This window comes from Stegostoma tigrinum, chromosome 23 (assembly GCF_030684315.1).
Source record: "Stegostoma tigrinum isolate sSteTig4 chromosome 23, sSteTig4.hap1, whole genome shotgun sequence".
Lineage (NCBI taxonomy): Eukaryota > Metazoa > Chordata > Chondrichthyes > Orectolobiformes > Stegostomatidae > Stegostoma > Stegostoma tigrinum.
Genome location: NC_081376.1, coordinates 41,968,174 through 41,994,095, shown reverse-complemented (window position 1 = coordinate 41,994,095; position 25,922 = coordinate 41,968,174). Strand labels below are relative to the sequence as shown.

General features: G+C 41.0%; 1 protein-coding gene across 1 annotated transcript in view; it reads left to right on the top strand.

The window, feature by feature from the left end:
- LOC125462240 (acyl-coenzyme A synthetase ACSM3, mitochondrial-like) overlaps positions 1 to 25,922 on the top strand; it is a 654,353-nt gene that overhangs the window by 203,457 nt on the left and 424,974 nt on the right. The window lies entirely within an intron of this gene.

Here is a 25,922-nt window from a genome sequence, read left to right as displayed (position 1 = left end):
CTGAGGTTTTAGGGAAGAGTGCTTTGGAATTTGTACCGAATCTTTAAATGAACAAAATAGGGTTTTGGGGCCAAATGGCCTCCTGTTGCACTGAATGATTCAATGCAATTGGGGTCGCAAAATTATCAAAGAAAATAGGCCTGAACTTTGAGAAGATACTCGGAGAGTTACTTTTAAGTACTCAGTGCAGAAGATTGGTGAATACATGAAACAATTTGTCCAGGAGAGCATGTTTTTTTTAAAAGAAAAAGAATTGGATAGATATTTGAGAGAGGGAGAGAGCAATGGAGAGTTTGACATTTTATTTTGAAACAGAACAGATGGTCATTTTTGGCCATGAATATTCCTATGTTCCTAAAAACACGTTGTTTATTTCAACCAAAAAATAATGAGACGAAGACTAACGCTTCATTCAAAAGGCAATGTTTATTTCCACTGCAGTGACCTTGAATTAATCCCTACCTGTCTACCTGCTGCCTCCTGTCACCTATTGACTCACTTGTAATTCTGCAGCTCATTGTAATAAAATTCCAACATTTCCTCTGGGATGCTTTTATATTTTCTTGCTGCACAATGAAACGACCAAATGTTATTCCAGTGCAGCCTAATTACTGTGTCCTTTTATATCACTAATGTGAGCATTCAATATGTGGGAAAATATATTTTATTCTGCACTATGGGTAACGAACAATCAATCATTGAACAATCATGGACAATTGCCAGGTATAATACAATTATAACATTCCCAAGGAGCATCGATAAATCACTGGCCATAGTGCACCTAGTTCTGTTGGATATTGCTAGTTTAATTCTTACTTTATATTTGAATACAAGTTCTCTTTGTCTGTCATATAAATCTGCATCCAGATTTTTCAACGAGAAAAACATGCATGGTTTTCAAATGCCTGCTCTCTGTTTGTCTCAACATGACAGTCATTGATTTTCATCAAATGTATACGCCCATACCATTCCCAAATGCACAGTTCTGGTCAGCAAGAATAACCTCACAATTTAAATTACTACTGAGCCTTTAATGTATCGAACATCTCAGAGATTTCACAATTTGGCACTGAGTCATATGACGACACATAAGAACAGGTGGCCAACATTAAAAATAACAAGGTGCAGAGCTGGATGAACACAGCAGGCCAGGCAGCATCAGAGGAGCAGGAAAGCTGATGTTTCGGGTCTGGACCCTTCTTCAGAAAATCCTACCATCTCATTTTGGTTAAAGGTTTTCAGTCATGTCTTAAAGGAGGAGTGTGAGATACAGAGTCAAAAAGGCTTAGGGAGGGAAATTCTGAGCTTGAAGCTGAAACAGCTGATACCTAGCCAGCAAAGGTGGTGTGATTGAAGTCTGAGATGCTCCAAAGGCCTGACTTAGAGCAACATACAGATCCTGGAGAGTGGCAGAGGCCGTGGAGTTCCAATTGTATTTCCCACTTTCCAGGTTGGTCAATGGTTCAAAACAAAGATCAATGGGTGCATGTTTCATTTCAGTTGAAAGGTATCCACAGTTACCCTGTTAGAATTTCTACAGTGTGGGAAACAGGCCCTTTGAACCAACAAGCCCACAGCAACTCTTAGAGTATCCCATCAATCTACATATCCCCGAACACTGCAGGTAATTTAGCATTGCCAATCCACTTAGCCTGCATGAGGAAACCAGAGAAAACCCACACAAACACAGGGAGAACATGCAAACTTTACACAGACAATTACCCAAGGGTGGAATTGAACCTGGGTCCCTAGCACTTTGAGCCACTGTGCCATTCACAATTGGAATATATGGCAGTCTTCCACTTGATTGCACATCTCTGGATGCTCTGAGTAATTTAGCACGGCCAATCCACCTAACTTTGTGGTACATTACCCGATGTAAAATGTCAAAGAGGTGGGCAAATTAGAGGTTGCAATCAAGTGTCAGAGTTTGTGTGATATTTGGACCCCTTTGCTGTCATAGCATCATTTGATTTTTCTAATCCCGTAAAATATCACAGTTCTCACAAAAATATCGATTTTATCACATTTACATCTTGTCAAGAAACAAACTGTATTCCTGTTTAATGTTAGATGGCCTGTCCCATTCCCGTTTGTTTCTGTTCGTGACTCTATATTTTAACTTACTTGTGGTGTTAACCGTCAGTTCTGATACCTCAAACTGCAAAGTAACCAAAGAATGTTTGAGACATTGAACAGATTGGATACTTCCTTTTAAAACCAAACTGTTCATAAACTATCCAAACATCGGGGGGAAGCAACATTCATTCTCATCATGTCAACTGTGGCCATTCTGAGGTTTAATGTGAAATCTTATTCTAGGAACACAAGGCAGCAATAACTGTGTGTGCCCATATAAACACCAGTGAAAGCCAAGTGGGTAAGGGAAGAATCCTGTAGTCTCAGAAACGGATAGGATGTGGGATCATTATTTATTTTACTAATGATGTCAAGTGCAGCTGATGTTAATCTTGTGGATTTGGTTCTAATGGAATCAGGGGCCCTCTTGTGGCATGGAGGTAATGTCCCTGCCCCCTTAAACCGAAGAGGCATTGGTTCAAGTCCCATCTAACTCCAGAGGTGTGCAGAAACATTCCCTGAATAGGTTTGCTGGAATCAGGGCAGGTTCTTTGGTGCCTGGATTAGAACTAGGCTCTTTTTGTAGTACAGATGCAATTGATCCATTTGGGGAATAATTTTAACCAGAGCTGTGAGAATGAAGACATGTAATGCACTCTCTTTCTTGGGCATATTATAAAAAGGCAATTTTTCTCTGACCTTGAAATTAATCTGGGGTGCACCAGTAGTCCATGGCTGAAATCAGACTCCTCCAATTGCAGCTGTTTTTAAAGTATTTGAAATCAGGTGACTCTGAACTGTTTGATCAAATTTACTGAATTTTAATTTCATCAGTTCAGTAGGATAATGATTTGCAAATGTTACAAAACCATTCATTTGGCAGCCACCAGCTTTAATACACCTAAACTCATAGGTACAAAATCTCAGAAAAGCATCTGATTTAACTATCCAGACCCTCAGGATATAATAATGTGAAGCATTATCCTTCTAGTAGTCATGAAACATGTATTGATGGAACAAATGCTGAGGATTGGGATGAACAATTCACAAAGTAAAGAAATGAAGCATGTCAAAATTGAACAAGCCAAATCATAACCTCGACTGTTCCCAACCATAGTGTGTGGAACATATGCAGCTGCCATGACCTGGAAATCTGACTTAAGGTGTTGATCCTGTGTAAGGGCATTTGGATCCCAGAGCAACCTTGCAGTGATGTCACTGCACTGTGCGCTGCTAAATTTAAGTTAAGCAGTGTTGGAACACATGAGAAAGGACACTGGATGTTCTAGAACTCTGCACCATCAAGACTACAACATGGACACACAAAGAACGTAGTTTAGTCCTTACCCAATGTAACAGTTAGTCAGAACCTGGTGGAAACATGATGGCCATGAACAGCAGTATCAGTGTAGGATTGTTACAGTGACTTCTTGCAACCTTGAAATACTTTGGATGTTTTTAGCCCTTATTTGAAAATGTGTTTCTTAAAAAACAGTACTGCACCAGAGTCAAAATAACTGCAAGAGTAAATTCAGCGCTGGTAAACAGGCTGTGAGGGACTGATGAGATGTGACACCGAAAAGTATCAAAGGAATACGGACTCGACTGTGATCTCTTGTCACTGTAAAGATAATGAGGGACAACCACCTGCAGTTTATGTCCCAAATTACAGACACATTTTGTGCCTTTCCCTTTGAAAAATACACAAAGACAGGGATTAAAAAAACAAATTTCAACTCTACCGTTGTGTGCAGCATGACTGAGCATTCCCCTAGGTACCAGCTTGGCCTCTCACTGTGAGTGCGAAATATTGGCCAGCCAAAATGGAAGCAGAACTAAAGAATTTTTGCTCTCACCATGGAAGATGAAATTCAATCATGGTCGAAAGGAATCAGGACTATGGAATATCAACCAATCTGCAGAACTAAGGTTCATAAAACCGACTGATCAATTACCAACATCAACGCTACCAGTGAGGGAGCAAGCTTTAGTAGATGGAACCAATTAAGAGGTAAAGTCAAGACAAGAGAATTAAGTAATAATATACAATACAAAGATCAAAGAATGAGCAGCTTAGTGGTTAGCACTGCTGCCTCACAGTGCCAAGGACCCATGTTTGATTCCACCCTTGGGCGACTGTCTGTGTGGAGTTTGCACATTCTCCCTGTGTCTGCGTGGGTTTCCTCTGAGTGCTCCAACTTCCCTCACACAGTCCAAAGATGTGTGGTTAGGTTGATTGGCCGTGCTAAATTACTCAGAGCATCCAGAGATGTGCAAGCTAGGTAGATTAGCCATGGGAAATGCATGGTTATAGGGTGGGGGGGAGGGTCTCGATAGGATGCTGTTTGGAGGGGCAGTAGGTACTTGAAATGCTGAATGGCCTGCTTCCACACTGTAGGGATTCTATGATTGGCAGGAGGGGAGAGAGAATAAATGTAACATCATGACTGCAGTCAACACTACATGTTACAAAGGATTCAAAAAAAGTCGAAACTAAAGGGTCGATATCTGAATGTGTGCCGCATTTAAAACAAAGTAAATAAATTGATAGTGCATGTTGAAGTCAACGTATGCGATCTGATCATCATGATGAAGACAAGGCTGCACAGTTGTAAGGTGTCGGGTCTGAATGCTGATATTCATGAAGAATAGGAAGGAAGGTAAAGTTAGAGCAGTAGTACTGCTAATCAAGATGGCATTATTTCACTGGCTAGAGATTACCCTTTGCAAAGGAGATCAGGATATAAAATCAGAGATAATGGGAACTGCAGATGCTGGAGAATCTGAGATAACAAAGTGTGGAGCTGGATGAACACAGCAGGCCAAGCAGCATCTTATGAGCTCAAAAGCTGACATTTCAGGCCTAGACCCTTCATCATAAAAGGGGGATGGAGACAGGATTCTGAAATAAATAGGCAGAGAGGGGGAGGTGGACCGAAGATGGACAGAGGAGAAGATAGGTGGAGAGGAGAGTCAGTTGGGTGGAGCTAAGGAACAGTGTGGGAAAGATGGCATGGTGGCTCAGTGGTTAGCACTGCAGCCACACAGCGCCAGGGACCCAGGTTTAATTCCAGCCTCGGGCAACTGTCTGTGTGGAGTTTGCACATTCTCCCCGCGTTTGCGTGGGTTTCCTCCGGGTGCTCTGGTTTCCTTCCACAGTCCAAAGATGTGCAGGCTAGGTGGATTGGCCATGCTAAATTGCCCGTAGTATTCAGGGGTGTGTGGGTTATCGGGGGACGGGTCTGGGCGGGATGCATCAAGGGGCGGTGTGGGCTTGTTGGGCCAAACGGCTTGTTTCCACACTGTAGGGAATCAAATCCAATCTAATCACTCTTAGCAGAGGTCGACAAGCTTCCAACCAATGACCATAATGTAGGAGGATTTATAGAAAACCAAACTTTGGATGCTTGTGATAAAGGAACAGAAATAAACAAATGTTATTCTAATCTGTCTACGAACTGGAAAAATCGGATTGGTGGTGATAGCCTGGATAAAGAGATTGGATGCTTTCACAATCGGATTTTAGAGCTGCATATTCTTGAAATAAAAAGCAGTTTATCACTATGTATTGTATAGTATGATAGGATTACTTAATCGCCTTAAAGGCATCCCTATAGAGCAAACACAATATGCTTGAATTTTACATTGAGTTTGAAAGAGAGTAGTGTCCATTTAAAACTAATATTTTAAATAAAGTTGGCTATATGGGACAGAAAGCTGAGTCAGATTAACTACATTGGGTTATTAGGCTAATTGATAGATCAATAGAGAAGCAGTGACAAACACGTAAGGCGAAATTTCAGAATATTCAGGATGAATACATTCTTATTTACAGAGGAATTTGTCAGGAGAAGACCCACCATCTGGGTTAACTAAAGAAGTTAGAGAAAGCATTAAATTTAAGGAAAAAGCAAGTAATATCATAAAAATGAAAAGTAGGTCAGATGATTAGATAGAGTACAAATGTGGCAGAGACTGGCTAAAAGATTAATCAGGAAAAATAAATTAGAGTATCAGAGAAAGCTTGCCACAAATATAAAAACAGATAGCAAGAGTTTTAACAGGTTTTAAGAAAAGAAAAATAAAAAAAAAGAGTTGGTTCTTTGAAAAATGACAGTAGCAAGTTAATAGCAGATAATAAAGAAATGGGAGATGAAGTGCATAAATATTTTCATCAATATTTACCATAGAAGACACACAAAACAGTTCAAAAACACCTGTAATCAGGAGGTTGAAGGGAAGAGGAAATTTATGAAATTACAATCATAAAAGGAAGTAGTACTGAGTAAACTGATGGAGCTATGTGTTGACCAATCCTGATGGACTTCATCCTATGGTCTTAAGAACTTGCTGATGAGGTAGTAGATGTGTTGATGTTAATTTTTCAAAATTCAGTACCTTGTGGAAAGTGTCCATCAGATTGGAAAGTAACAAATATAACTCCTTTCTGAAAGAATGGAGGGAGGAAGCAAATGGGGAGCTATTGGGTAAGCTTAATGTCTGTTGTGGTGAAGATGTTAGAATCAATCATTCAGGAGATTATGGCAGGATATGTAGAAAACCTCAAGGTAACTCAGAAAGTTAACATGATCTTGCGAAAAGAAAATCAAGTTCAACCAATTTATTGGAGTTATTTGAAGGAGAGTTATGCATTGTGGCTAAAGTGGAGCCTGTAAATGTTTAGTAGTTAAACTTCATTGCCTTTTGGAAGGTAATCAGATGAGACTGACTTGCCAAATGCTTTTTTTTCTCCTTTCCTCCAATTGACATTCTTGTAATGAGCCTTTATTTCTTGAAACAGCGAGGGTAAATGTTTCTATTGTAATATCATGGAATGCATGCAGTTCTCAAATGCTAGAAAGCATTTATCAAGATGCCACATAAACGCTTATTGGGCAAAATGGGGGATTTTGGTGTAAAGGGTAACATATTAGTGTGAATAGAACTTTTTCTGGCTGGCAGAAAACAGACAGTGCAAATAAATAGGTGTTTCTCTGACTGATGAGGTTTGACGATTGGAGTCACAGAGGGGTCTATGCTGTGACCTCAGCTTTTTGCAATTCATATCAATGACTTAGATGAGGGGAGTGAAGCCATGATAGATGATGTAAAATTAGGTAGGAACATACATTGTGAAGAAGATTTAATGAGGATACAGATGACTATAGATACGTTGAGTAAGTGCTGTGAAAGTCACAGTGAAGATGTTTCCCCTGTATTGCAAGTAGAGGGATTGTCTCACTCTGAGTGCTGGAAGTCAACCAGTTGCTAAGTTAGACAAAAGGTAATAGGAGAACAGTGTAATTCTCTCTCAACAAGAAGACTGGAATTCAGTCATGGTTGAAAGGAATCAGAACAACAAATCCCAACTGACCTGCAGTGCCAAGAACCTTGAAATGAACTGCCAATATCAAAACTACTGATAACCTCCACAACTCAAAGACTGGTCTTGACTTTCAAATTTTATAATTTTGGTCTTACCTTTCATTTTTAATTTGTGTGTTGCATTACCAATTCTCCTGTATAGCAATGGATAAACTCACTCTTTGTTAACTCAAGCAAATTGGATCCTTTTAAAAATCCTCATTTGGGTCAGAGAGAAAGGTATCCACAAGAGACAGGATGCATTTTCAATGAGCCTTGTTGTGACCAGCCAAGAGAGCCCAGGTAAATAAGGAAGGAATCAGCTCATCACAATTCATCTAAATGCGTAATGTTCAAAGATGTCTGGTTTGGAAACATACCAATTTGGGGAACTGTGCCTGGCATCAGGGAATGACACTGTGATATATTTTGGGATGACGTGCTATATAAATGTAATTTCTTTCTTTGACATTCCAGTTATAGCAAACTGAATGACTATTACTTGAAGACATATGACTTCAATTATTCTACAAGCACACCCACAGTCAATGATATAAATCTGCAATATATTACACTGAAATTACATGATTTGGTAAGCCATTTGAAATTAAATTTCATCATTTCTTGCACAAAATCTGTTGCCGTCGGGATTGGGTTCTAAAACATAACTGAAAGAATTATTTCGCCATTACTGTAGTCATTGACAATAATGTGGTTATTTTCTTATCATAGTCTAATTCTGAAAATTGATCTTCATGTTTCCTCTTTTAACAGGACAATTTTCCTTTTGTTTCTACCATATTTGATTAACACCATTTGATCGTAAATTCCCAGAATGATTTCTCTAAATTCCTGTTTGTGATTTGGGTAGTTAAATTCATCAAACCTAATTGCAGCATTCTCTGCAGCAAATGTTAGCAACTATTTGATTTACAGTGGGCCTCCAATGACCATCCTTAAAAAAATTCTTTAAAATGCCTTGCAGCGGTGACAAATGAGATTGCTAAATTCAGTTACACAAAGAAACTGAAGAGGCTGGAACTGATTTCCAGATATCAGAGATGGCTAAGAGGAAATTTAATTGAGTTACTCAAAACTATGAAGGATTTTGATACACTAGTTTATCAAGATTTTTCCATTGGCAGGACAGTTAATAATTGCAGGTGGCAACAGTAGTGTCGTGGTAGTGTCATTTGACTCATAAGCCAGAGGCCCAGGCTGATACTCTCGAATCACTGGTTCAAATCCAACCATGGTAATTGATGTCCAATTATCAAATCTGGAATTAGAAGTTAGTCTCAATAACTATGGTTGCTATAATAACTGGGTCACTAATGTGATTTAGGGACAGAAATCTACCATCCTCGCCTAGTCTGGCCTACATGTGAATCTAGACTTTCAGCAATGTGGCTGACTCTCAGTGAATTCTGAAATGATCTTGGAAACCAATCAGGGTAATGAGAGTTGGGCAATAAATATTGGCCTTGCCGAAAACACCCATGTCCCATGAAAGATAAAATGAAAAGGATCGGCAAAAGAATCAGTGGGAGATGTGAAATTTTTTCACTCTGTTTTAGTCTGCACAAAAGGAAGTGACAGAACGAGTAATAAAGGCATTTTGATTTGTACTTGACAAGAAAAATAGATCAGGTCTAAGAGGGCAGAGCCATGGGAATTAATTGGGCTTTCCTTTAATTCTAGCCCCTTGTAGTTTTCTAATTTAAATTGATTCCCATTTGGTGGCTGCCATTCCAACTCCTTAAGTGAATGTTTCTCCCTAATTCATTGTGGCCCTTAACAGAATACTTCAAACCCTACCTCCTAAGGTAGAATTTGACCATCTTCCCCTCAGGTTGCCTGATGCGCCTGTGTCAAAAATCTATTTGATAACATTCTTGAGAAACATACTCGTTGAAATGTTTAAATGTTGAAGGTGCCATGTAAATGCAAGTTGGTATTGTTATTGATTGCCCTCTCAAAGAGCTGGCACAGTCACAGCGGGACTTGTGTGTGCTGCAAAATCCTAACACATTCATGAAAAGATTAGATTAGATTAGATTAGATTAGATTAGATTCCCTACAGTGTGGAAACAGGCCCTTCAGCCCAACAAGTCCACACCGCCCCTTGAAGCATCCCACCCAGACCCATCCCCCTATAACCCACACACCCCTGAACACTACGGGCAATTTAGCATTCGAGCAAATCTGTGCAGCGATTCCACCGTTGTTTGGCTAATTCATGCACAAGCCTGGGGAGCTTTGTATTTACGAATAATTTAGCCACACAACTCCAAGCCTGGGGGTCTGAAGACACAATTCGAAAAGTGTAAATGAGAACAGGTCCTCATAGTTTACTTCCTCCTCACCACCCTCAGACTTTGAGAAGTGATTGTCAGTGTTGTGAGAATGCACCATCCAGTATCTTGGCAGGGAAATTGTGAGCTGAGACAAGGGGAGACTGAGCCACAAACATTAGGAGTTGAACTTCTCACCTGCGTTTTATGAGGCAGGTGATCTATTGTGGAGATAGTGCATTTTCCTCTAATTCTGCTCTGTCATTTTCAATATTCAGAGCAAAATCAAATGCATGCCTTCTCTGAAGGAGAGCATGTATTTTGAAAGTTGTCACATTCCAAGCACTTACAAAGGAACTCAAGGGATTGAGAGGTTAGGATCCCCTTGTCCCAGAGCATCATGGGATGAAACTATGCTACTCATAGTGGGCAAAGGGTTACAAAAGATCCTGGGATCAAATGAGCTTGTGAAGGCAAAAAGGATGTCAGACAACAGCCAAAAATGACAATAACCTTGCATTAGTTATGCAATGTTATTCCAGAAGGCCATGTGAACAGGAGGTGATAGAAATAGGATTTGAAATGTTGCATTCCTACAGCAGGGGGTGCTCTTCAGTGATTGGCTCAGATGGTAATAACCCCAGTGCAGTATCATATTGAATCGTGAATTATTGTTTTTTTTTAGGCTTTCATTGGCAACAATGACAAACTGCATCATTTTCCTGAATTGGTACCTGTCAATTTGACAAACAATCATTTGAAAGCCATTCCGACAATCACAGATTTCTCAGAAGTAAATAATTATTTGCATGTAAGCGCATTGGGCTCACGAGTATATAATGGGCAGGGAGTATATTCGAGGGAGAAATATCAAGCTGAGTGTTTATTGGGCATGATGTCCATCAGCTGGGTGTATATCAGATGGACCATGCACTGTGCAGTTGGGACTTATATGAGTCAGATTGCATGTGAAGCATGGTATGTATATCGGATTGTAAATTGGGTGGCATGTTTATCTAGTAAGGTGTGTATCAAATTAGGTGTATATTGAGCCAGGCATGTATTTGCTGATGTATATTGGGGCAGGGTGTATATTGAGCAGGTTAGATATCAGGCATCATGTGTATGGGATAATTTGGGTATTGGGTGAAGTTCATTTCAGGTGTGGTATATATTAGATAGGATGTGAGCATGGTGTTTATCAAAATGTGTATTGAGCAGGGTGCATATTGGGCACAGTGTATATTGCACGCTGAGGTATGTAGGGCGTGGTATTTTTCAGGTGGTGTTGGATATTGGATGCAGTGTACATTGAACCCAGTGGTATATTAGGCACAGTGTATATCAGATGGGCTGTAGACTGTGATTGACCATGGGTGAATATCAGTTGGGGTGTGTATCTGGCTAGTGTATATCATGTGCAGTGTAAACCTGGCAGGGAGTTTCTCGGGCCAATTGTGTATGAGGCAGAGTGTATATCGAGACTGTAGTAGGCAGGGTGTATATTGGGCCAGGTAAACATCACACAATGTGTAAATCTGTGGGGAAAGTGCATAGTACGTAAAGTGTATCTTGGCCAGGGGCATTTATGTTTGAAGGTGTGCATGCCTAATGGGATATTTATCTGGCAGAGTATATATATGTGGCAAAGTATTCATCCTTCAGGGCAGTGTTGGGCAGTGTTTATATGGGGCCAGGTGTATATCAGGTGGTATGTATATTGAGCAGAGGATAGAACTGGATGTATACTGGTTAGGTATATCAGGAGAGGATGTGTACATCAAGGCGAGTGTTATTTGGTGGGTATGTATAAATCTGACAAGGTGTATCACCAGATGGGTGTATGTCTGCTGGGATGTGTATCTGGCAGGCTATGTTAATCTGATAGTGTCCATATATGGCAGGATGGATATTTGATAGGGTGTATATCTGGCAGGGCATATATTGACAGTGTAAATTAATTAACATTGCATCATTGCCGTAAGGGAGTCAAATCCCAGCTCTTCTTATACATCCTTTTGCAACTTTTAGAAAAGGTTTCAGGCAAATCTGAAGGTGTTTATAGCAATGTGACAGGGGAAATATGGCACCCGTAATTTATTGACCCACATCTTGAGTAGTAGTACAACTTGTTTCCTAAAAGAACTGAGGCTGGGATGAGAATTATGTTGAGATTGTGAAATTGAGATAATGCGAACAGCAGACTGAAATTACACCCTGATATTGTTGGGAGCAATGAAAGAATTCATCCAACCTCCTACAACATGTAAAGAGCTTTCCAGGGCGTGTGAAAGTTGTGAATCGAGTGTTTACACAGTGGGACAATGGGCAAGAAGGCAGGCAGGTAACAGGAGGTCAAAGTTCACAGAGTATCGTAACTGTAAATATGATACTCTGCTCACCACTTGGACCCACATTACGTTTTATTGTGTGTAACTCAGAAAGGAGGGGTTAACAGATATGATTTTCAGATTCAGCTTATAAAGTATCTGAGGGGACCACACGGGTTTCTGTTTTCCCAGATTTAATGGCATTTTTATGGACAGTAATCGACAGTGTTTCTTTGACCTGTTTATCTGGGAGGTTTGTTAAATGACTGCATTTGAACCACTCAGTACACTGGATTTTATTAAGCTATTAATTTCAACTGCACATGACATTCAACGAAGGATTGAGGTCCCTGTGATCTACCACTAACATTGGAAAGAACTGCAGCAATGATTAGAATCTGCACAGCTCTCAATGAGTTTCTCAGGGGTGAATACAAAACAAAATCTGACATCTCAAACCACATAAGGAGGTATTAGGAACATCTGACCAAATGTTAAGGATAATCTTAAAAAAAGGAGATGAAGGAGGTTGAGAAGGAAATTTTTGAAGTTTAGGAGCCAGAATTAAGGCAGGATCACCATTGTGCATTGATAAAACTGGGAATCTGTTAGAGATCAGATTAAGAAAGAAGCAGATGTTTCACTGGATGCCAGATTGGAAAGTTGGCTAACAACTTCTAAAATGTATGAGCAGATTATTTGCCAATTTGTTTTGGATTAACAAGCCTACAAATTTAAACTAATGATGAACTTAAGTGTGGATCATTATGAGCTTTGTGTTTTAATCTTTTGTAATTATTAGTTAAACAAATAAAACAACAGCTAAAAGCCAGTTTCCTCAGAGTTTTAGTAAGAACTGCCGATGCTGGAGTCAGAGATAACAGTTTGGAGCTGGAGGAACACAGCTGGCCACGCAGGATCAGAGGAGCAGGAAATCTGATGTTTCGGGTTGGGACCCTTCTTCAGAAATCAGACCTCTGAAGAAGTGTCCTGACCCGAAACGTCAGCTTTCCTGCTCCTCTGAGGCTGCCTGGCCTGCTGTGTTCTTCCAGCTCCACACTGTGCTATCCCTCTGAGTTTTACCCTCTAAGGTAAGAAACTATATATGGAGTACCAATGTAAAATGAAAATTTGCACAGGATAAAAAAACCTGAAGGTTTAAGATTTAGCTGCATTGGAAAGTTGTTGAACAGTGCAGGTTTTGGATATAGGCTATATATACAGGGAATCATGCAATAATGATAAACATAATGAAATACCTGCAATTAGATGGTTCCTTTCATATCTGAAATAACTCCACAAACGCTGTTATCCTATCACCAAGTCAGCCTTTATTTATGTGTGGAAAGTCCTTGACCACTGATCCAGCTCCCTCAGAGCCAGGTCTCAGAGTGAACAGGATGTCAGACGTTCCTGTTCTTACCTGTCAGCCAGGGCTCCCTGTTCGGACCAGACTGACAGCCACAATTAGGGAACCCATATTCTGTGAGGTCCACCAGGCTGACCTCATTACAATCGCTTCAATATCATCCCAAAGTGCTTTACAGCCAGAGAAGGACCTTGTTAGGAAGCATGACAAGCAGTCTGCGGATGGTGAAACAGCAGAAACAATAATGTAACATCTGTTAGCTTTCAGCTGGATGAGGGTTAGCTCAGTTGGCTGAACAGCTTTTTGTGAAGCAGATTGATGTTAACAGCATGGGTTTAATTCCCACACAGGCTGAGGTTATCACAAAGGACTATTGTTCTCAACCTCTCCCCTTATCTGAGGTGTGGTGACTCTCAGGTTAAACCACCACCAGTCATCTCTCTCTCTCTTTCTCCTTCTCTCTCTCTGTCTCTCTAATGAGAGAACAGCTCAATGGTCTGGTAAAGCTATGTGGACTTCAGTCTTACCTTAATGTTAGCCAGGGCTGAACTCCCCCTTACTCGTCTTTGAAGAAGAGCCATTCACCTGAGAAGGCAGAAATGTCTCCCCTAAAAGCTAGCACCTCCAATAGTGTGGCCCATACTGGCATATGCTGCTGTAGTGTCAGCTAATACAGCCTCTGGGCTCAGCCTACAATCTTCTGACTCAGAGGCAAAAGTACTACTGATTGGACCAGAGCTTTCACAGCCATTGTTTTGATACTTACAGAAGGTTTTCTCATTAATGGAGACCTGATATAAATCACTTTGAATCTCCACAGTGCAGATACAGGCCATTTGGTCCATCAAGTCTGCACCACCACACCAAAGAGCATCTCACCAAGACCCATCTCTTCCCCATAACCATATTCCCACAGCCAATCCACCTAGCCTGTACACAATGGACAATTTAGCATGGCCAACCCACCTAACCTACACATTTTTGGACCATGGGAAGAAACCAGGGCACCCAGGGAAAAATCCAGACAGACCTTTGTGCAAGGCTGGACTTGAGCCCGGGTCCCTGGTACTGCGAGGTAGCAGCGCTAACCACTGAGCCACCATGCTGTCCAAATGAGTTCACTGTGATACACACATGTAACAGCCAGGAATGCATAGAGCATTGTGATTGGACATCTGATAGTTATTCCTAATTCTAGGTACGATGGATAGCTAGCAATAACTTTGTTTTTAGTGGAGGTAAAACCTTGAGACAGTCAGCTTTGACCACACATTGGGAGATCAGCACTCCCTCTCTCTACATCAGAGCACAATGGCAGCAGTGTGTGTGATCTATAGGATCAACGGCAACAACTCCCTAAGAATGGTTCGACATTGTTTTTGTAAGTGGCAACCTCTACTGGTTAGAAGAACAAGGGCAGCAGGCACATGGGGATATTGTCAAAGTCAACAGCAGCCTGATTTGCAAATGTATTGCTGCTCATTCGCTGCCACTGGGTTAAAATCCCTTCCTAACAACACTGTGGATGTAGAAGAAATGCAGCAATTTAACAACATGACTCAGGGAAAATAACTGGGGACATTCCCAGTGACGCTCAAAACATATGAACAATTGAAGGAAAAAAAATCTACTGTTCTAGGAACTTGTTTGAGTACTTTTGTTGTTCCAAGCAAAATTTCAGTCTTTGTTTCTAATTTGGCTTATTACTTTTTTTCTCACCTCTCTCAGGAAATGTTAAGATTGTTAAGACTGAGAGGGTGGAAAGTGGGGTGAAGTAGGGCATGCAGTCAAGGGGTGCAGAAGTTGTACCATGACAGTGTTGTAGAGTGGTCTACAGGAAAGATAGGAGCAGGAGTAGTCCATTCAGCCCCTTGAGCCTACTTCATTGATAGTAGGAACTGCAGATGCTGGAGAATCTGAGATAACACGGTGGATGAACACAGCAGGCCAAGCAGCATCAGAGGAGAAGAAAGGCTGATGTTTCGGGCCATTTCTGAAGAAGGGTCTAGGCCTGAAACGTCAGCCTTCCTGCTCCTCCGATGCTGCTGGGCCTGCTGTGTTCATCCAGCTCCACACCTTGTTATTGCAGAGCCTCTTTCATTGTTCAGTTAGATCATGGGTTTCAATTTCTGCACTACCTCCACAACCCTTTATGCCATTAATCTCCAGAAAGCTATTAATTTCTGTCTTCAGCCTGCTCAACCACTGGGACAGAGAATGCCAAAGATTCATCACCTTCTGAGTGAAGATATTAGGAGCATAGAAACAGGAACAGGCGATTCAGCCCTTTGAGCCTGTTCTGACATTCGAAGAGATAATGGCTGATCTATGCTCTAACACCATACACCTACCTGCCTTTGGCTCATATCCTTTAATACATTTGCTTAGCAGAACTTAACCCATCTCAGATATAAAGTTAACCACTGCCATTAGTGGAAGACAATTCCAAATATCTACCACCCTTTGTGTATAGAAGTGCTTCCTAACATCTCTCCTGAATAGTCTAATTCTCAGAGAATGCCTCCTAGTTCTGGAATTCTCAACCAGTGGAAACAGTTTATTCTTATCTACCCTGATGTTTCATCTTAATATCCCAAAGACTTCGATCAGATCACCCCTTAACATTTTAAATTTTAGAGAAAATTCCTCCTCAACTCAGTCTTACATTCCTGCACCTTATCCTGAGGTTCCATCCCCTGGTGTTAGACTCAATGGCCAAGGGAAACATCTAATCTGGAAGAAATCTGTTAAGTTTCAAAGAACTCACCCCTCAGTCTTAAAAATTCTGGAGAATGCAGACCCATTCTCCTTAAATGCTTCTGATAAGACAATCCCACTCTCTTTTTAATTTGGTTTCCAAGCTTTGACACTTGTATCAGAAATTCCAAGTCTGAAGCTTCCAGGTTTTATTTTTGCATCAAGGTATCTCAGGACACATAACAACTCGGCTTGTTTGCCACAAAGCGTGGCTGAGTTGAAATGAAAACGCAAGCAGTGAATCATTTGTTATGTGCCACAGCATTAGTCCCTGTTACTTGCTGAAACGGAGAAAACTGAAGTTCCATTGAAACAGAGAAGCTGGAACACCAGGAGAAGTAGGGCAAATTTCATGGTGTGCAGGTAAAATTAGTATTTATTTATCTTGTGAAATGTCTAAATGGTGATCAATTAGTCAGTGGTTTGTAGCTTCCAAAGATGCTGAATGTGCCAAACCCATTTTATACCTTCATTGCCCAGGCTTAGCCTCATTAAATGATCCTCTTCCTTCACATTATGAAAAGAAAATTTGACCAGGAGAGTTTGAATATGAAACATGCTTACCCTCAGTTAGGCCTAAGAACCTGTTTGTTTGAAATGGGTTAATGCCTGCTCAAGTATCACCAAGGAATTAGTGTGGTTTCTTTAACATTGCTGTTGGAATTTCTTTCCTTCATGTGTTGCTTTACTTGAGTTTGGATGTATATTTTTAACTCCATGGTAATCTTGGTATTGATGATATGAGCTACTTCTATAGTGAATGAGTAATGTTGTTTGTATTGGTATCAGAGTTGCCTCTGTAAATTGGACGGGGCATGAAATGGGGATGCTTAATTTGACATTGCTTGCTTTTTTCAACAATCCCCCAAAGTTCAACATGTCCCCTATTGCTCAGAAATGGAAATCTTCAAGCCTGCTCATTTCACAATTTCTACTTTTCACTTGAATTGACATTGAGTGTCATGCTGCCAAGATGTTTCATTGGGACTTCTATTCCTGTTGTGATGAGTGGAAGATGAAAAGCTTGAACAGCATGTCTCCTTTCTGATCAATATCTTTAGAATCATAGGATCCCTGCAGTGTGGAAGCAAGCCATTTGGCCCATGGAGTCCACACTGACCCTCCGAAGGGTATCCTACCCAGATCCATCCCATCTCTGTAACCCCATGATTTATCCACCGAGCCTGCACACAATGGGCAATTTTAGCACAACCAATCCACCCAACCTGCACGTCCTTGGATTGTGGGAGTAAACTGGGGTATCCAGAGGAAACCCATGCAGACATATGGAGAATGTGCAAACTCCACACAGATAGTTGCCCAAGAATGGAATCAAACCTGGGCCCCGGTGCTGTGAGGCAGCAGCGCTAACCCCCGAACTAATGTGCTGCCCTTTACTTCCAGAACATTTAGGAATAAAAGATGTGGTTATATATGAATGCAAATTTGGCTGCCTGCGAAAATCAAAAATGGCTACAAACTCTGCCCGTTGAATGAACCCTGAAATTTAGTGATTTGCACAAAAATTGCAGTGATCTTATATTGTTTCGAAATCCCTCAGCATGATGCTATTGATGGCATTTATGAGCATCCTTTTTAAAGCCTCTCAGGGGGAGAACTGCCCAGCCCCCAGTTATAGTGAAGCCTAAGGCCTGAGACCTCATATTTTGCTTGTTTTAACATGCAGCTGAATTTGGACTCCACTTCTTTCCACTGGTTAAACTTGTAAATCATGATAAAACAACATGTACTCTGGAGATCCACCAAAAAATATTTATCTAGAATGGGTGGAAAAAGGCCCCACGAACACTCACAATATTTCATTCTTGCCAATATCTGAGGGAGACAAAAAAAATTGTTACACATTGCCTGAGGGCAAACTAGAATTAAAGCTTCCTGGAAAGATATCCACTCAAGTCAAACCACAGCTAATAACCTTCTTCAAACTGGTTCTAATTAAGGTGAGTTTCTCGATGTTGTAAATAAGTCCAAGGATAGCTTGCAGATGTTGACAGTTTGCAGAAAAAGACAATGAAACTGTCATATTCCAGAGGAAGCTCTGCCTATTATGTTCACTTAATGAGTTTGTGCTCTAGATGAAATTCTGAAAATGCCATTTATGGACATCAACATTTCTTTCTTCTACCCCCACTTCCGTCAAACATAATGATTTAGGTCGAAGGCTCGAGTATTAGTCACAGATACATGCTGGGGCCAAACACACCAGGAGCCATTGTGCATTGGGGCAATTTCCATTTCTGTCTTGCTTTTCCCATTAAGAAACAAACAGCTGGGAAATAGCACAGCTTTGACTGGCCTAATAAACACTGGATAGGCTTATAGATGGAGCCTCAAATCATCAAAAAGAAAACAAAATCAAAGTACATACTTTTCTGGATACTGCCTAATAAACACAATTATTTTCAAGTGGTCAGTGGTGCTTTGTCAATTTTCTTGAAGGCAGCCAAATTTGTTTTTATTGGATACACAGGGCAATCATTGTGCCCTTTATGATACAGGGCCCCGTGAGGGGGACACTGCTAAGAGAGGGAAGAAGTAAGTGAGATGTGCCACAAGGAATTTTCCCTCCCACTCACAGGACAGAACATGTCAATTGAAAATAGAAAACTTTGACTTTGCTTGGAACATGACTCACATTGTCTCCAATTCTCTGACTTGACATCGAAGTGGAGATCTAGAAGATGGTCTCATAGGAACAAGAACAGGCCATTCGACCTCACAAGCCTAGCCTGCCACTCAAGTAAAACATGGTTCATTAGCGTCTTTACTCCACCGACTGAAGCAAAGTACTGCTGATGTTGGAAATCTGAAATAAAACCAGAAAATGCCGGAAATACTAACCAAGATAATAAAATGTGAGGCTGGATGAACACAGCAGGCCAAGCAGCATCTCAGGAGCACAAAAGCTGACGTTTCGGGCCTAGACCCTTCATCAGACTAACCAGTCTGGTTGCATTGGTGGACAGAAATAAAGTTAAGGTTCATGACTCTTGTTGAAAGGTCACAAACCTGTTCCTTGGTTGCCAGATCTGCTGAGTATTTTGACATCTTCTGTTTTTATTTCTTCAGTCCATCAGCCTGTTTTAGTTTCATAGCTCTTAATATGCTTGCATGACAAAAAAAACAAATCTTTGTATTGGCATTTTCAATTGACCCTCTTCCCAAACAGCTTTTTGGGGGTGAGTGTTTCAGATTTCCATTACCTTTCTGTGACAATTTTCCGCTTGGCATCATGCCTGGAAAATCTAATCTTACTTAAGGTTACTGCTCTTTGGTCTTGACTCCCCATCAGAGGAAATATTTTCTCTCTGGTCAGCTCATTTAATCCACTTAAACATCTCAACTCAATCATCATTAACCCTCTATATTCCAGGGAATATAAGTACTTCCAATACATCAAGAAGCAGACTTTTAAAAATAATTCTTTATGCGTCTTTATATCAGAGGGAGATACCAGATAACCATTATTAAAGGGGATAATAACACTATGCATAGGGCAAAGATACCCTGCTGTAAAGTGTCCACTCTAATGAAGTCCATTCCACAACCAAAAACAAATATTTTGACATTAATGTTTTGTAAAGACTTTAAGATCCTGACACAATATTGTAATAATGCCACAGATCTGTTCCTCACTGGGTATAAATAGCACAGTATGGACAGATTTAGTTACATGGAGATAGGAACAGAGATTGGAAGTTAGAAATGCTTGCAGAGAAACACATGGACTAGACCAGCCACATCCTGTAGAGTTCATGGAATAATCTTCCAATGGTGTAACAATAATATGAGAGCCCGATTGCCAAGCCTTGTAATATTTATCCTTAACATATAATAAACAGGTCATAAAAAAGCCCACGCCTGAAAACAGGTCATGACTTTGCTTTGTCCTTGACCTTGAAACAAAACACTTGGATGTGAGCATGAAACAAAAGAGTTTAGAGGTAAGATATGTAGTTATTAAGTGTGCTTGTATTGTATTCATTCTTTCTAAAGAACTTTCATTCAAACAGCACCTTACACTCAGTAAAGCATCCCATGGATTTTCACAGGCAGTTAATCAGACAAAAACAAAGTTGACATGGAGCCAAAGAAGAAAACATTCAGGAGGTTGGCCAAATGCTTGGTTGAAATGGTAGGTTTAAAGTAACATTTTAAATGAGGAGATAGAAAAGGAGGATGTTATTTCCCCTCTCCTGAAGGCACCAACTGGATGCCCTAGAGCTCGGCAACTCAATGCTCATGTTTTGCAATACATCATACAAGAGCTGTGCTCAATCCTCATCATTGGAAGAGGAAGATTATGCTTAATTCTATCTTCACTGTGGCCAGAGTTTCTCAATTCTCTGCTCAGCAGTTCATTTAAAAGGCCAACCAAATACAAACAGGACCGAACAAAAGTGGAAAATTGTGGTTGTTGCGCGCACACATATTTTCCACTGTGGGAGAAGTAGTGGTCTAGTGGTCATTTTACTGGACTAGTAATCCAGACTAGTGTTCCAGGGGCATGAGTTCAAATCCCACCACAGCAGCTGGAGGAATATAAATGCAGTGACTAAATATGGACTTGAAAGCTAGTCTCAGTAATGATGACCACAGCAACTATCATCAATTGTTGTAAAAACCCATGAGGTTCACTCATATCCTCTAGGGGAGGAGATCTGCCCATGTATTACTTCATTGGCTACAAAGTGTCTTGGTAAGCTCCTGTGGTAATGTAAGGCAATATGGAAATATAAGTCATTGCCTTGACAAGAGAAACATAAAAGCATATAAGAACATAGGAATAGCCCACCTTGCCCCCTCAAGCCTGCTCCACCATTCAATAAGATTATGGCTGATCTTTTGTGGACTCAATTCCACGAGCCCTTAATTTCTTTACTGTTCAAAAATTTATGTTTGCCGTAAAAACATTCAATGAAGCAGCCTCAACTGCTTCACTGGGCAGGGAATTCCAACAGATTCACAATCCTTTGGGTGAAGAAGTTCCTCCTCAACTCAGTCCTAAATCTGCTGCCCCTTATTTCGAGGCTATGCTCTCGCCTTGTTGTTTCACTCCCCACCCCCCAGCAGGAACAACCTCCCTGCTTCTATCCTTTCTATTCCCTTCATCATTTCATATGTTTCTACAAGATTCCCCCTCATTCTTCTAAATTCCAATGTGTACATTTCCTGTCTACTCAATCTCTCCTCATAAGCCAACCCTCTCAACTCCAGAATCGAACCTCATCTGCACCCCCTCCAGTTCCAGCACATCCTTTCTCAAGTAAATTTGTCTTGTCTCGGTATGAAGGGCAAACTGTCATTCCAGCTCCCAAACCACACATGCTGCTTTTATTGTGAGGGTTTCTTTTAGCTGAAATTCAGAGGGAAAATGTTCCCAATTTTAGTTTAACTGTGAAGCAGTTGTGTCACATAGCATTTGCAAGATCTAAATGTTTGCTGTGTAAAATTTGTTGTGAGCATTTGATGTTTGCACAACAGTCACTGGTGTGCTGGCCAGAACCAGAGCATCTAGTCATTTCACGTCGCTGTTTAGTGGGATCTTGCTGTGTGCACATTGTCTGCCATGTTTCCCTCCATCACAACAGTGGCTATACTTCAAACGCTAAAGTACTGACCTAGTGGCCTAGGTTTTCCCATGTTAACTTTTACGAAACAGCAGGAGGAGCGAGGCTCACTGGCTTGCTCTTCAAAAGAACTGGCAGAGACTCAAAGACCCTATTGGCCTCTTTCTATCCCGGGCTATTCTGTGATATTGCTTGCGTTTATCTGTCTGTGCTCCAAACCACTCATTGTAATGAGTCTGTCACTTTTTCAAGAAACAATTACAATACCAGCTAAAGGGTACCTGAAATGAGTTTGCAGATTAGCCACTGAATGGCTTGAGGGTGAACAGGCCTCTTCCCTTTCCTAAATGTACAGTCACACTGCAAATAAAAGAAAACACTTCTCAATGCCAAAGGACTTAAGTCATACATCCTTCCTATCTTTTCTATGACATTCATAAGAATATAATAAATAGAAACAAGAGCAGGCCATTCGGCCCCTCGACTCTAAGCTCCCATCCAATAGGATCACGGCTGATCTGACATTCCTGCCCTTTCTCCGTAACCCTTGATTCCCCAACTGGTCTAGAATCTATCACAGCCTTAAAAACACACAAAGACTCAGCCAATATTATTTTCAAAATAAATGCGGAACTCTTTTCTTATTTCCATAATTCTTGTTAGAATAGTGTGACCCTCAGTGCCTGCGATAAACCTTCACTCTCGGTGCTTTGTACAATGGATTCAAACCGTTGTATACCAAATGACCTGCTCACAAATAATTACAAAGATGGATGTTTCCTCTTTCTTGTTGGGTGAATAAATGTGTTAATTTATGAGAATTGGAGGTTAAATATCAAAACATAATGATGAATGTTGAGGGAAATCATAAAACTTTCCAATATTTTATAATAACTCGGGCACTTGCTGGTAATAATGAAAGACCTAATAAAAGCTCTCCATATTTGTTGACTGAATTAAGATTCAGCTGAACCTGTTCCTTCATTAGATTGGGGACAGACAGTTCTCTGTAGTGGTCTCATGGGGGTTTCTATTTATAACAAGCCAGGGCCTCAAACTTCATTAACATAGGAAGGTGGAATTAAATCTAAAGTAACTAATTCCTTTTAATTTGTTCCCCGGTGACTCACCAGACAATTTATTCTTTACATGTCTACGGTTTTGATCTGTTTCAAAATGTGAATCAATCTCACCAACAGGCACCAGTGTCAGTGAAGGAACAACCATGGGGGCAAGATTAGTTTCTTCAGTCCTCATAATGATCTCAGTAAATATCACTGCTTCAGCCTCAATATCAATCTTGTTTAGTTGTTATTTCAAACCACAGACAACAAGCTATTTCTGTGACCACAGTCTCCGTCCAGACTCTCAAATAGAGCTATTTAGCAATTAATATAAACATGTCTAACAATCACATAGCTACGTCCATAATTGGCCATACAATATTGGTGCTCTTTATTTCTCAACTTTCTTTTTGGACTCAATGCAAGGAGATTAAGTGGGTAAAAACCGAAAGAACTGCAGATGCTGAAAAATCAGAAACGAAAACAGAAATTGCAGGAAAAGCTCAGCAGGTCCAGCAGCATCTGTGGTAGAGAAATCAGAGTTAATGTTTCGGGTCCAGTGACCCTTCCTCAGAATGGTTCTGAGATTAAATGGTTATTACCCTCCTGCTGGAGAGATTAACCAGAGCCTGGTGGTTTAGAAACAGTCTCTTTAGGAATTTCTGAAAGTCTATGACACAGCTCTTAGTTCAATATCTGTGCATGTATTTATAAGTGTGGTGCCATGAAACCAGTTCATCTCCTGAGACAGTGGACTAGAGTGGTTATTATGATTGTACTATCGACTGGATAGGGTCAACATGATGGGCCGGCAGCTTGGTCTCACCCTCTCTTTTTTTGTACTTTGGTTTAACTTCCCTCTCTTGCTTCCCATTCAATCTGTTCAAACTCAGTTACATCACCTCCAGGAATGGCTTCTCTGTCCTGGGCGATAAGGACAGGAGAGATACATGGCAGGATGTCTACCTGCAGCCAGAGCTCTGTGCTGGGAACTCGCTGAACTACATCCTCACAGATTAACAGTCAAGGCCTGCATTATCTCTTCATGGCCTCCCATTCTCTGAATCACTGCTTCTGCCAACAGAGCACCGTTGACCTTCATTCTACAGGGTCAGCAGGAACGTCAGGAAAACATGGACTGCCAAGCCTGGATTGTTAGGCCCCAAGTATGGCTGGGGCAAGGCCTATCGTCAGAGGCTGACTGGGAAATTCCAAGCAGCCTTCAGGCACCCAGAGGCATCAAGAGAACAGCCCGTCTGCTTGGAAGAGGCCTCCTGGTAGTAGATCAGGGGAACCCATACTCCCGACAGGCTTTTGGACCATTCGCCACCTCTCTGGATTCAGCTTGTGGAGGAGCTCCCATCCCTGATTGCTGCTGGGCAGCTGATTCCAATTTTCATTTAACAGTTTAAAAAGTTGCACAGAGGACATCCTCATCTCAAATTGCACTCTGTCTAACTTACCTGAAATGGAAGCTTGCTGTTTCCTCGATGCTAGAGAATCTTGTGTTGGCCCTTTGACTTTGAGATCATGCTCACATCCTTTAATTGGATGGTAAGCCTGGCCTCCGATCACTGTTGGCCAATCCAGAGAACTAACACAGCCATGTGACTATTTCCCATAGAGGCAGGGATCTGACTCCCAAATTGACGCCAATGCCTGAGTTTTGAAATCCACGCCAACGTCCTGCCTTAAGAGTTTGAAGGAGTTTCCAACTTACTGGTTAGAATACAAACCAACTAACGTCCAGCTCTTAATCCATTGTGCCTTGATTAAGCAATCTCTTGGCTGCTCCATTGATACAAAGTGCTGCCTCTACGGCATTGAAGGCGACAAAAAAAAATTTTCATGTGACTCAGGTGAGGTATCATGAAACGCTGTCAGTCACGGACAGCTGACCCAGTGACCAAATTGTCAGAAGATATCTACAGAAAGAACCAGAGTTAACATTTCAGATTGAAAGCCTTCCGTCAGAATGTGTTCACGGATCTGAAATGTTACGTCTGTTTCTCTCTCCACAGGTGCCAACTGAGCTGCCAAATCTTCCCAGCATTCTCTGCTTTGATTTCAGATTTCCAGCATCTGCAGTACTTTGCTTCTGTGTTCAGATTGTAGAGAGAGAGAGAGCACTTTGGCTGTGTGAAAGGGGAAAGTCTGGACAACCAAATGATAAGGTCTAAGGAGGTGAATTAGTTTGATGTAGCATTCATCACATTATACATTGTACTTTGAGTGCAATGTTTTTTGAGATGGCTATGTTTTGGACCGTATTTTTCGGTTGAAGGCAAAATAGAGTGGTGAAGAAAGACATGTGACCCACCACCCCAACCCCACCCCTTTGCAACCCTCCTTCTCCCCCCCTGCCCCCCACCCACCCATCCCCCTGACTGATTATACCTGATGATAAATCCAGAGATCCAGTTGTCATGGGAACAGGGCCATGGGTCAAATCCTATCGAAACCCACTCTCACAAATAAAGGGACAGCCGGTGTTGCTATGGGTGGGCTCAGGTACTATCAGATGTAAAGATCCTAGACACAGAGAAGGACAGAAAGAGAAACATATCTTAGGGAGAGAGAGAAAAACAAGTAAACAGCAGCTGCTGCAAACGGCAAGGGGTACATTCTCTGTCAAATTAACCATGAAGAAGAATGCAGGTGGAAGCTCATTTTCAGGTCAAAGAGAATGGACCTGTGCAGATTTGAGGGCACTGGAGAATTGACACTCGTGCTGTCAGGAGAAAGAGTCACTGGAGTGAGGCTTGCTACTTGAGGTCATTTCAGGGGTTTTCAGAAGACTGAGGGGTAAGTTTTAGTCAGACGCTGATCATTATATTCGAGCAAAACATGGAGAGGCAATCCTGTCAAAAGCTGGGAGTAACTCTGGACTGGTTCCTGTAAAGGCTACAATTCTGCACATTAGTAGTATAAGATATATACACTATGTGTTTTCATGATCATTGTAGGAAGTTAAGGTGTAGTATTTTTTCTGTTGATTAATATATTAATTCCTGAACAAGGAAAAGCTGTTTAGTCAGTGTTTATTTTTGTTTGTTACAGTAAAAGTCTTAAAA